The sequence below is a fragment of the Mustela nivalis genome, assembly GCF_964662115.1.
Source record: "Mustela nivalis genome assembly, chromosome: 8".
Taxonomy (NCBI): domain Eukaryota; kingdom Metazoa; phylum Chordata; class Mammalia; order Carnivora; family Mustelidae; genus Mustela; species Mustela nivalis.
The window spans coordinates 96944562-96952736 of NC_139027.1; positions in this window are offsets into that span (position 1 = coordinate 96944562).

Here is an 8175-nt window from a genome sequence, read left to right on the forward strand (position 1 = left end):
GAAACTTCCTACTGATTATAAAAGGCATGTAGGGTACAACTTTACTTGATATACACTAAACTAATTTATACATAGATCATTTTAGACTGGGGCAGTGGGAATACAAAAGAAAGCTCTTTTCTCTTTAGCGCTTCTGTTATCTACCTTGACAAATTTATTACATATGGAACGCTTTTGGTCCAAGGATATTTTAAATTATTTAAATTTTAAAACATTTTAAAGTATTTAAAATGTGAAAACACTTTATCAAATTTGTCCCAAGTAGCTCATAGTAATAATGTCTGTAGTTCAAAATCGGTCTTTAGTATTTAGAGATACTGTTTACTGTTTCAAGGATATATTAACTTATCTCAGCCTGTGAAGAGAAAAACTTTTTAGAATCTCAATTCTTAAGCTTCGTAGCGAATTCTGGACAATAGCTTAAACAATTTGAATTGAATTAGTTGTAAAATAAAGTTTTTATTTTGTCCAATGCATTATGGTAAGGAGATCAGGTTAAAACTAAATAATGTCAAATGTAAAATGAGAGCCTGCATTCCTTTCAATTGAAACCCAAAATGGCATTTCAGATATGTAATTAGTATTAAAATTATACTAATTTCTTATATGAGAAAACTTTTCTAACATCTAAATCTATGCATTATCCTTTAAAAATATGAAAGTTACTGGGGTGCCTAGGTGGCTCAGTGGGTTAAGCCTCTGTTTCAGCTCAGGTCACGATCTCAGTGTCCTGGGATCCAGCCCCACATCCAGCTCTCTGCTCAGCAGGAAGCCTGCTTCTTCCCCGCCCCTCCCCCATGCCTGCCTCTGTGCCTACTTGTGATCTCTGTTTGTCAAATAAATAAATAAAATCTTTAAAAAAAATGATGAATAATAATAACAAGTGTTGACTAGACTGAGAAGAATGTAGGAATTTTATTTACTTATTTTTCTTTGTTTTTAACTTTAATTCCAGTATAATTAACATACAGTCTTATATTAGTTTTTTTTTTCCCCTTTGCTCATTTGTTTTGTTTCTTAAATTCCACATATGAGTGAAATCATATGGTATTTGTCTTGCTTTGACTGGCTTATTTCCCTTAGCATTATACTTTCTAGTTCTATCCATGTTGTTGCAAATTGCAAGATTTCATATATTTATATATAAATACATTAGCCAAATATATATGTTTATATACTATATATATTTCTTATAGACATTACATATGTTTATGGCAAGATTTAATATATAAATATATATATGAATATATATATGAATACAATAGCCAAATATATATATGTATATATATATATGTATACACATATATATAGCTGAATTATAGAAGCTGCCCAAGTGTCCATTGGTAAATGAATGAAACAGAAAATTTGCCATGACATTCTTTTAAGTATGTGTTCCTTTGGAACATTAAAGCAGGCTTTTATTAACCTAGTTAAGGATATTGCAGGAAGACAACCATCCATGCATCCTTTTTACAGGATTACACACACACTCGGCAGCATGGTATGTGTGTAATTATTGGTATGTGTGTAAGCATGGTAATTATTTTTCTTTCTAGCCTTTCTAATATAATCACCAAGAAATATGCTAATACATGTAATTATTTATTATTTTTAACTTTACTATAAAGTAAGGGTCCCCTAAGAAGTGATGTTTCTCAGTTGTCTCCAGAATGAATGAGAAGACTGATAGTGTATAAGTTCAAAAGCCTAAAATCAAGGTAATTTCTGTTTGATTTCTGCAAGGGGACTTCCTCATTGCCCATGAGAATTGAAGCCTCAAGGCAGTTGCTAGTGCTGAGGCCATGCTGGGAGCAGACATCTCTCTCTGTATCCCTCAGTCTCCTGGTGGCATGGCAATGCTGAACTTCTGGGTTGGTCCTGCCCTGGTGGAGACTGCAGGAGATCTGGACATCTGTGCCTTGTTCTCTCTCCTTTTGAGAGGATAGTGTGCTTCCAATGCCTCTCTGAGCTATGTATTATTTACCTGCAAGCTAGAGATCTTGACTGTGGGCTCCCTCATTGGTTGAATAGGTAAAGCATAAGTGAGTGTTTAAGGCAGTGAAACACTTTGGTTTGAGTTAGTAATGGTGGATACATACCAATTATCAAAATCCACAGAACTTTATGATACATACACTGGAACTTAGTGAATGCAAATTAAAACAAATTATTTGGGAGTTTGTGAGAATCCTAAGATGAAATGCAGCTGTGACAAAAAAAAAAAAAAAAAGAATATAGGTATTACAAATGTATAAAACAACCTCACTGAAGGGTGTGGTAGTAAGAGGTGCTGAACTAAACAACTTTGGAAAAGAGTAGAATTTATAAGATAAAGATAAAGGAACTACAACATAAGCATTCTACTCTAGTTGATAAAATTGTTTTCCATGGGAGTACATGTTAACATTTTGCTGTGCATGTGTTCTGGGATTGAGAAATTAAGTGAAATGGTGGAAGCCAGTTTCTCATTGTTGGAATGGGAGATACAGATAAGCAAGGCAAGGAGACAAGAACGACCCATGCAATAATGGATTTCAGGTGAAAACATCAGTATGAACTCATACTTAGCTTCAAAGAGATATAGGTGGCTACATATAAAAAGATTATATATGTGTGTATATATGTGGGTTAATATACACACATATGTCCTTGTTCTGCTAGCTGAGAACAACAGCTGGCAAAAACCACACAGCAGCAATGAGCATACTTAAGACTCGTATCTTGGCTTCAAATACAGGCATACCTCATTTTACTGTGCTTTCTTTATTTTGCGTTGCAGATATGGAATTTTTATTCTTACAAATTGAAGTTTTATGGAGACCTTGCACCAACCAAGTTTATCAGCACCATTTTTCCAACATTTGTTCACTTGTGTGTCTGTCACATTTTAATAGTTCATATTGAAAGAATATTTCAAACTTCTTTATTATTATATCTGTTATGGTGACCTGTGTTCAGTGATCTTTGATGTAACTATTATAAGTTGGGGGGACACCAAAAACCGGGCACATATAAGATGGTAAATATAACTGATAAATGTTTTCTGTATTCTGAATGCCCCACTGACAAGTCAGTCATCCTGCATTCTCTCTCCCTTTCCTTGGACCTCCTTATTACCTGAGACATAACAATATTGAAATTATGTCATTTAGGAACCCTAAAGTGGCCTTTAACGGTTCAAGTAAAAGGATGAGTTGCATGCCACTCACTTTAAATCAAAAGCTAAAAATGATTAAATTTAGTAAAAAAGCATGTCAAAAACTATGATAGGCTGAAATCTAGGGAAAGGTTCTTGAAAGAATTTAAAAGTGCTACTCCAGTGAATACATGAATGACAAGAAAGTGAAACATGCTTATTGCAGGTACAGAGAAGGTTTCAGTGGTCTGGATACAAGATCAAACCAGCCACAATATTCCCTTGAGCCAAAGCCTGACCCAGAAAAAGGCCCTAACTTTCTTCAATTCTATGAAGGCTAAGAGAGGTGAGGAAACTGCAGAAGATAGGTTTGAAGCTATCAGTTTGGTTCATGAGATTTAAGGAAAGAAGCCAGCCCGTTACCAGTGTAAGGTGAGGCAGCAAGTACTGATGTAGAAGCTGTAGCAAGTTATCCAGATCTAGTGAAGGTAATTAACGCAGGTGGCTATACTGAACAATGATTTTCAATGTAGATTAAACACCCTTATATTTGAAGAAGATACCATAGTAATTTCATAGCTATAAAGGAGAAGTCAATGCCTTTCTTCTAAACTTTGAAGAAATGCTGATTCTTTTGATAAGGATTAATGCAGCTGGTAACTTTAAGTTGAAGCCAAGGCTCATTTACCATTCTGAAAATCCTAGAGCTCTTAAGAATTATGCTATGTCTACTCTATCTGTGCTCTCTAAATGGAAAAACAAGGACTTTCTCTTTAAAGCATGGTTTACTAAATGTTTTAAGTCCACTGTTCAGACTTATTGCTCCAAAATATATATATATGTACATACATATATATATATACACATATTCCATTTAGAAAGCAAATATATATATTTATATACTTTTTTCAAAACATTATATTAATATTAAATATTAAATAAAATATAAAGTATATATATATATATATATATATATATATATATATATATATATGAATATTCCTTTCAAAATATTACTTCTCAATGAGAATGCTCTGGTCACCCAAGAGCTCTGATGCAGATGTCCAAAGAGCTTAATGTGTTCATGCCTGTGAATAAGAAACTTAATGCTACCAATGGCTAAAGGAGTAATTTTAAAGTTCACTTATTATTTCAGAAATACATTTTGTGGGGCATCTGGGTGGCTCAGTGGGTTAAAGCCTCTGCTTTCGGCTCAGGTCATGATCCCAGGGTGCTGGGATCGAGACCCGCATTGGGCTCTCTGCTCAGCAGGGAGCCTGCTTTCCTTTCTCTCTCTCTGCCTGCCTCTCTGCCTACTTGTGATCTCTGTCAAATAAATAAAAAAAAAAAATTAAAAAAAAGAAATATATTTTGTGATTGTAGTTACTATAGGTAGTGATTCCTCTGATGGATCTGGACAAAGTGAATTGAAAACCTTCTGAAAATGATTTACCATTCTAGATGCCATTAAGAATATTCATGATTCATGGGAAGAGGTTAAAATATCAACATAAACATGAGTTTATAGAAAGTTGATTTCAACCCTCATGGATGACTTTGAGGTGTTCAGGATTTCATTGTGGGAAGTAACTACAGATATGATAGAAATAGCAAGAGAGTTAGAAGTGGAGCCTGAAGATGTGACTGAACTGCTGCAATCACATGATAAAACTTGAACAGATGAGGAGTGGCTGCTTATGGATGAGCAAAGAAGGTGGTTTCTCAAGATGGGATCTACTCCTGGTAACGATGCTGTGAAAATTGTTGAAATTACAACAAAGGATTAGAAATTACATTTGCTTACTTGATAAAGTAGTGTAAGATTTGAGAGCCTTGCCTCCAATTGCAAAAGAAGTTCTATTGTGGGTAAAAGGTTATCAAATAGCATTACAAGGGGGCACCTGGGTGGAGCAGTTGGTTAAGCATCCAGCTTTTGGTTTCAGCTCAGGTCATGAACTCAAGGTCATGAGATTGAGCCCTATGTCAGGCTTCACATTCAGCACAAAGTCTGCTTGATATTACCTATCTCTCTCTCTCTCCCACCCTGCTTATGCTTTCTCTCTATCTTTCTAAAATAAATACTTATAAATAAATAAAATCTTAAATAAAATAAAATCTTAAAAAAAAACAAGCACTACATGTTACACAGAAATTGTGAAAGGAAAAGCCAAACTTCAGTGTTGTCTTATTTTAAGAAATTGCCACAGACACCCCAAGCATCAATAACCACCACCCTGATCAGAAAGTAGTCATCAATACTGAGGCAAAACCCTCCATCAACAAAAAAGATTATGACTCACTGAAAGCTCAAATGATGGTTAGCATTTTTTTAACCTGTAAAGCATATCTATCTATCTATTTATTTATAAATATTTTATTTATTTCTTTGTTAGAGAAAGAGACAGTAAGAGAGGGAACACAAGCAGGGGTAGTGGGAGAGGGAAGCAGGCTTCCCACAGAGCAGGGAGCCCAATGTGGGGCTCAATCCCAGGACCCTAGGATCATGACCTGATTCAAAGGCAGATGTTTAACAGCTGAGTCACCCAGGCACCCCCCAATAAAGCATTTTGATATTAAAGTATGCACATTTCTTTAGCTATGATGTTATTGTACACTAAATAGACTGCAATATCATGTGAACATAACTTTTATACACACTGGAAAACCAAAATATTCACTGGACTTACTTTATTTTGATATTTATTTTATTTCAGTTGTCTGGAACTAAACCCACAATATCTTTGAGGTATGCCTGTACCCTTCATCAATAAAAGGAACCAGGCTTCCTTGGTAAAATAGCAAATTCTAAGACAGGGACAGGAAATGCATAAGATAAGAGTGCATCTCATAAGGCAGAAAGCTAATTACCTCCTGTAATGCAAGAGAGTAAGGAAATGGTAAAAACAAAATCAAACAAAACCACATTCATGGTAGTTTATTCAAAAAACACTGGAGCCAACTGCAAGAGGTCCTAGTGGCCATGGCCAGTGCAATTTGATAATGACATAAATAAAGCAGTCTGGGGTTATAACCCAGAATACAAAATAAATATTCATTAGTCTGTTCAGATTCCTAAATCCTTAATTTTAAGCTGTACATAATAACTTCCTTCCAAAGAGGACAGTAGACAAAAAAAAGAAAAGAATAACTCTTCAATGGAAGAACTTTATAAATGTAAATCCCAAGCAGATGAATGTCAAGAATAGTATTCATGTTGGCAACAAGCACTCTTGATAAGGTGTGATGAAATTGCCATTTTACCTCTGTAGTCTTCCTCATGGAAACCAAGAACCTTAACATAATTGTGAAAAGAAAACCAGATGAACCCCAACAGTTTCTTCTCCCTTCCTCTGTGTTCTTCTGCTCTATTCCTTATATTCCACATATGAGTGAAATGTATGATAATTGTCTTTCTCTGCTTGACTTATTTGACTTAACATAATCCCCTCTAGTTCCATCCATGTCAATGTAAATGGTAGTATTCATCCTTTCTGATGGCTGAGTAATATTTCATTGTGTATCTGAACTACATCTCCTTTATTCATTCATCGGTTGAAGGATGTCTCTGCTCCTTCCACAGTTTGGCTATTGTGGACATTGCTGCTATGAGCATTGAGATGCATGCACCCTTCTTTTCAGTATATCTGTATCTTTGGGATAAATACCTAGTAGTACAATTGCTGGGTCATAGGATAGCTCTATTTTTAACATCTTGAAGAACTTCCATACTGTTTTCCAGAGTGGCCGTATCAGCTTGCATTCCAATCAACAAGGTATTAGGGTTCCCCCTTCTCTAAATCCTTGCAACATTTGTTGGTTCCTGACTTGTTAATTTTTGCCATTCTGGCTGGTGTAAGGTGGTATCCCATTGTAATTTTGATTTGTATTTCCTTGATGGCTAGTGATGTTGAAAATATTTAAGTGTCTGTTAGTCATTTGTATGTCTTCTTTGGAGAAATGTCTGTTCATGTTTTCTGTCCATTTTTTTTAGTTGATTTTTGTTTTTTGAGTGTTGAGTTTGACAAATTCTTTATAGATCTTGGATATTGGTCCTCTGCAGTGTCATTTGCAAATATCTTCTCCCATTCCTTGGGTTGCCTCTTAGTTTAGTCAACTCTTTTCTTTGCTGTGCAGAAGTTTTTATCTTGATAAATCCCAAAAGTTTTTTTTGCTTTTGTTTCTCTTGTCTCCAGAGACATGTCTTAAAAGAAGTTGCTGTGGTCAGTGTCAAAGAGGTTATGGGTATTGAGAAGGGCACATGTTGTGATGACCACTAGTGTCATGCACAACTAATGAATCATTGAACATTGAATCAAAAGCTAATAATGTACTATATGTTGGCTAACTGAACATAATAATTATATATATAATTATATTATATATAATATAATATAATTTAATTATATATATATAATATAATATAATATAATTATATTTATATATATTCCCAAGAGATGGGAAGTCTACAAAATACCTAACCAGCACTCCTGGTCAGAAACAAGAACATGGGAAAAATGGAAAAGGTACTTCAGGCAAATACTAACCACATGAAAACTGGTGCCACTATCACAATATTAACAAAAGGGATTTTACTACAAAAGTTGTGGGGTAAATAGAACATTAAATAATAAAAGGTTTACACAATAAGAAATACACAGTAACTCAAAACATTTAGGCACTTATAAAAATAGTTTAAATATTTATATTTGTAGCATATTTGATAAGTTCTCAGGGTAAATAGACAAATCACTTATATAGTGGAGTTTTTTAAAAATTCAAACTGTATTTAGATGATAAAGAGATCCATATTAGTTTCAGGAATAGAGTTCAGTGGTTCATCACTTACATACAACACCCAGTGCTCATCATAACAAGTGCCTTCCTTAATGCCCATCACCCAACTAGCCCATTCCCTCCACCCCACTTCATCAACCTTCAGTTTATCTCCACAGTTAAAAGTCTCATAACTTCTTTCCTTTTCTCTCTCTTCCTGCCAAATGTTTACACATTTTGTTTCTTAAATTTATATAGTGAAATTT